The sequence below is a fragment of the Penaeus monodon genome, unplaced genomic scaffold (assembly GCF_015228065.2).
Source record: "Penaeus monodon isolate SGIC_2016 unplaced genomic scaffold, NSTDA_Pmon_1 PmonScaffold_2420, whole genome shotgun sequence".
Taxonomy (NCBI): Eukaryota; Metazoa; Arthropoda; class Malacostraca; order Decapoda; family Penaeidae; genus Penaeus; species Penaeus monodon.
In genome coordinates, this window is record NW_023654365.1 from 1,525 (window position 1) to 8,338 (window position 6,814).

Here is a 6,814-nt window from a genome sequence, read left to right on the forward strand (position 1 = left end):
CCCCCCCTTTAAGGGGGCTGCAGCCAAGAAACCCAATACTTTGCCCATTAATTTATAACACATGAGAGTAGATTTCATTTTTTTAACTGATTGTAGCCCTTAATTGTGCTTCTTTTTAGCTATAATTTTTTTTAAAATTATTCTCCAGGGGGGGCAAAAGGCCCCCTCCAAAAACTTTAAAATTTTTCATTTATATAGGGGAAGGGGGGAGAATAACTTATACACTGTTGCTAAAAAAGACTGAAAAAAATTAAAATACTATGATAGGGGACAGGCTTCCAAGTAAGGCTTTTTTTTTTTTCCCGAAAGGCTAGAAATTTTTTTTACTTTTTTTCTTATTTCTAATTGGAAAAAAATGGGGGATAGCAGTTTAAATGTGTTTGAATGATCTTTTCAGTAAAAAAAAAGAGCACTGGGTAAAAAAGTTTGAAAAATTCTTTACTTTGCTAAAAAAATGAGAGAAATTTGGTTTTGAAGTTTGGTAATTTTCCTTTTTGCCTTTTTACTTTTATATTTTAGTATACATACTAATGTCATAAATAAAAAAAAAAAAAAAAAATAAATAAAAAGTGAACCATGCAGTAGACCTTGATATTATTTAATCAGTGGTTTTTTTTGTTATATAAAATAAAAAAATACAGAAAGAACCAGTTTTTGGAGTCTCTCTGTAGGCCTACAATTATGTAATTGAAAACTTTACTCACCATAATAGGGAAAAGAATATAATCATGTATCAGTGACACATTTGAGGGGATCCCTTGGCCCATTCAGTAATCACCCTATACCATTTGTGTTTTATAGTATATTATTCATAAAATTTTTAATGCACTTTGAATTATTTGGCATATGTTTAAAGTGACTAAATAGACCAAAAATTGACCTAATTCATTTTAAGAATAGAATTTTCAATGGAAGCAATCATATGATGGAGGAGAAGGGTTAGCGAAAGCCAGACAACTGGGGAAACTGTTTTGTTGTTGGTATACCTTATTAATTCTGCAAGTGATAAATGAATTTCAAGTACGCAAAGTGTCTGACTTTTGAATTCCTTAAAATTTTTTGCGATAAAAAATGCTAGGATTCATAGAATGAACGTTATATGAACATTTTGGAACAGAGAGTTGTGTTATTGTCCATGTTACCCCAACATATTAAGTGTATTTAAGGCTCATCATTCATAGGGATTTTTTCTATGTATGACAAGTATGAAAGTGAACTTGACTCAATGCCAACCATGGGTGCCCATTCTTCCAGACAGCAAAGTTTAGATTTATATATGACATTTCTGTAGGTTGTACTTTTACTTAAATATGCATGGATCCTGATTATTTCAGACAGCAAAAGTTAAACCAGATATCCTTAAGGTTGGCAGGCTTATTAAATGTTCATAATATTTATGCTGTCAGGGATCCGATGTACCCAACTTTCATGTGATTAATGCTAGAGAAAAACATTGTTTAGTCAGACAGATATTTAAACATTCAATCACTCTTTGTGCAGAGATTATTTAGTCAGTGAAGTGGTTTCGTTTAGACCGTAGTTACTCAATACGCTTTTCACATATTCAGACAATCAATTACTCAGTCTTCAGTTTACTTTCCTTTATTAGCTTGTTTAGCCTACATTACTTTTCTATGTTGGGCTTTTTGGTAATTTATGATTTTCTGGTGAAAGAGTTAAGGAAGTTCAATACTAATTTGGAGGAATACAGTGCTAGCCTTGGCATATCTCAACCGTATTTTTACATAAGTTTTCCAGCATTTACTTTCAGTATGCTAAAAGTTCAATGTTTAAAAGAGAAGGTGATACATTTTAAATTAGGAAAGTTTTATAGTAAATTTGAGATAGGGAGAAATGGGATGAGGAAAATAAAATATTGTTTCTTTGGCAGGGAGAATGTGCTGAAAGTTTACAAGTAAAGCACATGAGTAACATTGCAAGGCTTGAGAAAGACAAGCGGCGTGCAGAGCATAAGATAACCTTAAAGAGGTTGCTAGTTTAGCCAATCTCTTGGGGCAAGAGCTACAAACGCAGGAGACTATGAGGGCGCCCTGGTCCAGCATCGTGAGGAAGCAGCCTTGTGTGAGGCTCTGGGTGATGCCATTGGTGTGGCTGTGGCACAGCGCCCCATGGGGGAAGTGTACAGTGAGATGGGAGAATGGGAAAAAGCACTCCAATACCTAAAAAATATTATCTCTTGCCAAAGAGGCAGAGAGTTTGGTGAAGAGCAGCGTGCTTTATGCAACCCTTGGTCGCACTCAATTTTCAGAAGCAGAGGAGGCAGGATTTAGAGGCCAGGAGGAGGACCAGACAAGGGCTTTGACAGAAGCAGAGAAGGCTTTCTTACGTTCCCTTTCTGTATGTGAACGTCTCAAAGGAGCAGTGATTCCAGGAGCATAGCCGATGCGTTGTCGGCTTATCTTAATCTTGGTTTAGTTCTAGATTATCGAGGAAATGTTAAAAAGGCACGTCACTTATAAGCCAAGCACTAGATTTGTGCACCAGTCACAGTCTTCATGAAGATGCCAGAGATGCCATTTAGGCTTGGGGTTATCTTGCTTCGAGAAGGCCTCCTGACAGATGCCCTTCAAGAAGGTCAGAAAACATTTGCTTTGGCACCAAGCTTCACAAAAAAAGTCTCCAGTGTGACTGTCACTCATTCCTTGCACAGGTCCCTCTTGCTAATGCTGACTATGAGGCTGCAAAAAATGCTATCACAAAACCCATAAACTGAAACACCCTGACCCTTTAAAATAGGGAAAGAATTGAGAAAATTTAAAATGTGTTGTAAGTATGTGTGTAGCTGAGGACTCTCTTGTGATGATGGGGGATGGCACTGATGAAGAGAAAATAAAATTATATGAAAACTAGGGGATGGGTCAGCCAACTTGGGATTCTACACAAAAGCAATTGAGTATTACCAAAAATGTTGGAGTGTGCAGTCCGTGCGAACAAAAGCCCTTCGTTTCTTGCTCCTATATATCTATCTCTTGCACAGACATATTCTGATAACAAGCAGTTTTTTGGAGGCCAAACAGTATTATATAAAAGAATATAAAATAAAGCTTCAAGAAGATGCTAGTGAAGCTTGTAAAACATTACTCACCATTGCAGATGTACGTGAAAGGCTAGGAGAAACTACGATACACTCTCAGATACCTATTGTGAAGCTAGAGCATTGGCTTGCTAAAGCCCCGCAATCCAAAGCTAAAAGTTTATGTGCTACGTTTGTATTCGTCCCTTCCTGGTATCCCAGAAGATGTAAAATGTGAGATCAAAGAACAAATGAATTCACTGGCAAATGAAAATGATTTGATCCAGAAGCAGACCTAAGTGATGAGGAAGATAATGAATGTGAAGATGAGATTGACTTAATCTTGTCAACTTTTCTGACAGTAAGAGGGACCATGAAAACTTTGACAGGCCCTAGACAAGTCACGTCAGAAGAAGTCTCTTGTGGTAAAGAGAAACGAAAAAGGAGAAAACCCCTTTGCACAGGTTTGCATAGATGGGAATTTTACCATGGTGGGGAAAGCCCCTTTGCAACAAGGTCACCCTGTCAATCCTCGTGACAACTGTGGCTGGCTGCCCATCCATGAAGCAGCCAAACATGGTTACTATGATATCATTCTTGAGCTGATAGAGGCTGGAGCGTGGATTAGTGATCGAGGAGGAAAACATGTGATGGTATCACACCTTATACATGATGCTGCATCTTGTGGAAATATTGAGATTGTTAGGCTTCTTATGAACAAAGGAGCCTCTTCATTGCTAAAATGATGATGGGATACACCCTTGGAAAGTCTGGAAATTACAGGAGACGAGCAAAACTTTCTAAAAAAAGAGGAAGAGGAATGTATTAGACTTGAAACAGATTTTAAAGGGGAAGCAATGAAGCGTGCTGGACACAAGATACCAGCCAAGGCTTCTGACTCCTCTCCATCAGAGCGCTTTAGCCCCAAGGAATCCAGCCACTGAAAAGGAGGGCAGGTTCACATGCATCTTTGTCTGGGATAGAGGAATTTGTAAAGACCAAGAAGGTTTAGTGAAGAAAAGATTGATATTAAGAGTAAGCTGAGTTCTAGACTAGGCTTTGAAGAAGAGGAAAGTAAAGGGTTTCAGGATGATGAGTTACCTGACCTTTGTGCAAACTGGTAGTAATATTGATGAAAGACCATCAAGTGCATGTTCTCAAGGAAATCCAATTGAAGCTGATGTTGAAGAAGACTCTGAAGAATTTGTTAACCCTTTGCTGATAGTTTTAACAGGAGACGAAATCGGAAACAGGAACTTCCCAAAGTGCAATTGAGATGTGGGGCAGTGCTGTGCGTTAGAGCTGAAGTCCAGAAGTAGCGTGTCCCTCCCAAAGGATAAGAAGCAGGCTCTTGTGACTGATGAAGAGGTTGTAGATGACTGGTTAGATGATGATCTTGGTATATTTTCCAGAAAAAGGAAAAGAGTGGAGAAACTTGAATTTGAATAAAAGGGAAACCCCAAGAGGGGAAAGTAGAGTCCTATCAGAAAAGAAAATTTATCAGAAAGAATATTAAGTCGGAGTAAAAAGGTTCGTCAGACAAAGTTAACCTCCATTGTGCAGAAAAATCCGAAGACATCCATGATGGAAGGAACAGTCCTTGCAGAGAGGGTGATTACAGCTTGAGTGACTTGAGAGACAGTCCTTTAAAATACAGAGGCCAATAGAACAGTTGATTCCCCCAGCTACAAGTAACCATGAGAGTCCAATCACTCCCAGCAGTACACAAAGTACTATTTAGTGGTGGTGCCTTACGTCTTCGAGTTCGAGTGCAGAATCGTGTCTTTTTGGTACCAGTAGCTGGTGCTGGACAGAACCGAACAGTAAGCTGGCTAGCAGAGGAGGTAACACGCAGGTATTACCAACTAGCTGGATTACGTCCCCATCTTACACTGACAACTCAGGATGGTGCTGTCCTTGATCCCAATGATCCAATATCTCTAGTGCTCCCTATGGAGATGTCAGAGCTGCAGGCACAGGTAACAGGTTGGGACTTGCCACCTTTGCCTGATCGCTATAGCCAAGCATGCCAGGCTCTTGGCACCATCCCTGTGTCATCAATCTCTTCCATTTTGCACCGCACAGAAGCCTCAACCAGTCTTGATCTCAAGCATGTAAGGCGAATCACAACACTACAACTTCAGCCAGTTCTCAGGGCCATTCAGTGCCAGCAAAGTTTGCGAAGTATAGATCTGTCACATTGTCGATTGGGAGATGAAGGCTTCCGCCACCTGATAGAAGCCTTGCAATCCTTACCATCACTTGAAGCTTTGCACCTGAGAGCTGTAGCTGTTACTACATCAAGTTTTGTCTTACTTACAGAAGCCATAACTTCTGGAGAAGTTCCCCTAAAATGCTTGACATCATTAGACATGAGTTATAACACGCTTTCTGGAGTTAAACTTTCCAACATAGGGACAGTTTTAAGCTTACCATTGCTTACTAGTTTGATGCTAAAACACTGTAGTATGTCACTCATTGGACAGCAACAAATACCCTCAATATCTTCAGGTTTAAAAACATTGTCACTCGATTATAACATCATAAACAGTGTATCCCTAGCAAACTTGCTATCTTGTGTACCACAGGTGTCCAGTCTGACCCTCAGTGGTGTAAAATAACCAGGAGGCAAAGGCTGACTCCAGTGCACGTCTGGGTGTTGCATTGTCTGGAGTTTTAGGTGCTGGAGAACAGTGTCTTTTGCAACAACTGGACCTTAGTTCTTGCAACCTCTCAGATGCAGACCTCGAGGATATCTCAGCTTACCTATATCGTTGTCCCTTCTTGACCTCGATCAACTTGGCACACAATCCGACATCACATCATCATCTGTCAATGCTCTTCTTGATGAACTTACATAAAATCTTGTTCTTCCACTCACTGATCTTAGATCCAGGGAAACAAGAGCTTCCCAGCGCAGGTTGACACAAAGATTGCTCCCAACACTAAAGACACAAAGCAGCAACAAAAATCCTTTGAAAAAAATATCAATTTCAAGCATGGACAGCATTCACAGTTAGAGGACCTGTGGAAATCACAGCATCAGAAAAGCCAGTGTGAACACAATAAGTGGTGAATTATTTCTCGAGTGTGTTGATAGCTGAACTTTTTTATTGTTGGAGTTGGACATTTTTAAAAATGTTTAGAGATATATTTTTTGGTATAAATGTTGATATGAATATTTATTTGATGTGTTTTTTTAAATTTACCTTTTTAAATTTTTACATTCGTACACGTTTTGGATCTTTCCCCTTGGGATGTTTTTTTTGTCAATATTTTTTAGGAGATTAATGTTGAATGACTTGTTACAAAGAAGTGCTGGGAGCTCAGTTTCTTTTTTTTTTTTGTGTTTTACACACACACATATATATATATATATATTATATATTATATAATAAAATATATATATATATTATATATATGATATTATGTATAATTGTATATATGTATATATATGTAAAATTTTTATGTATATATATGTATATATAGTATATTACATATTATATATATATATATATATATATTATATATATATATTATATATATATATAATTTTATATATATAATTTTGACAACATATAACATGCCACACCCCACACCCCCACCCAACCCACACCCACAACACGTGCACGCACACGCACACGCACAGGCATGCACACCAACAGGGAACACAACAACACCTACACACACACCTAAACACACACCTACACACACACCTACACACACACACAAAACACCAACACACACACACACTACACCCTACACACAACACACCACAAA

The 6,814-nt window shown here is 38.4% G+C and overlaps 1 pseudogene; it reads left to right on the forward strand.

The window, feature by feature from the left end:
• Positions 1 to 1,924: 1,924 nt before the first annotated feature.
• On the forward strand, positions 1,925 to 6,138 carry LOC119570305 (annotated as a pseudogene).
• Positions 6,139 to 6,814: the final 676 nt, after the last annotated feature.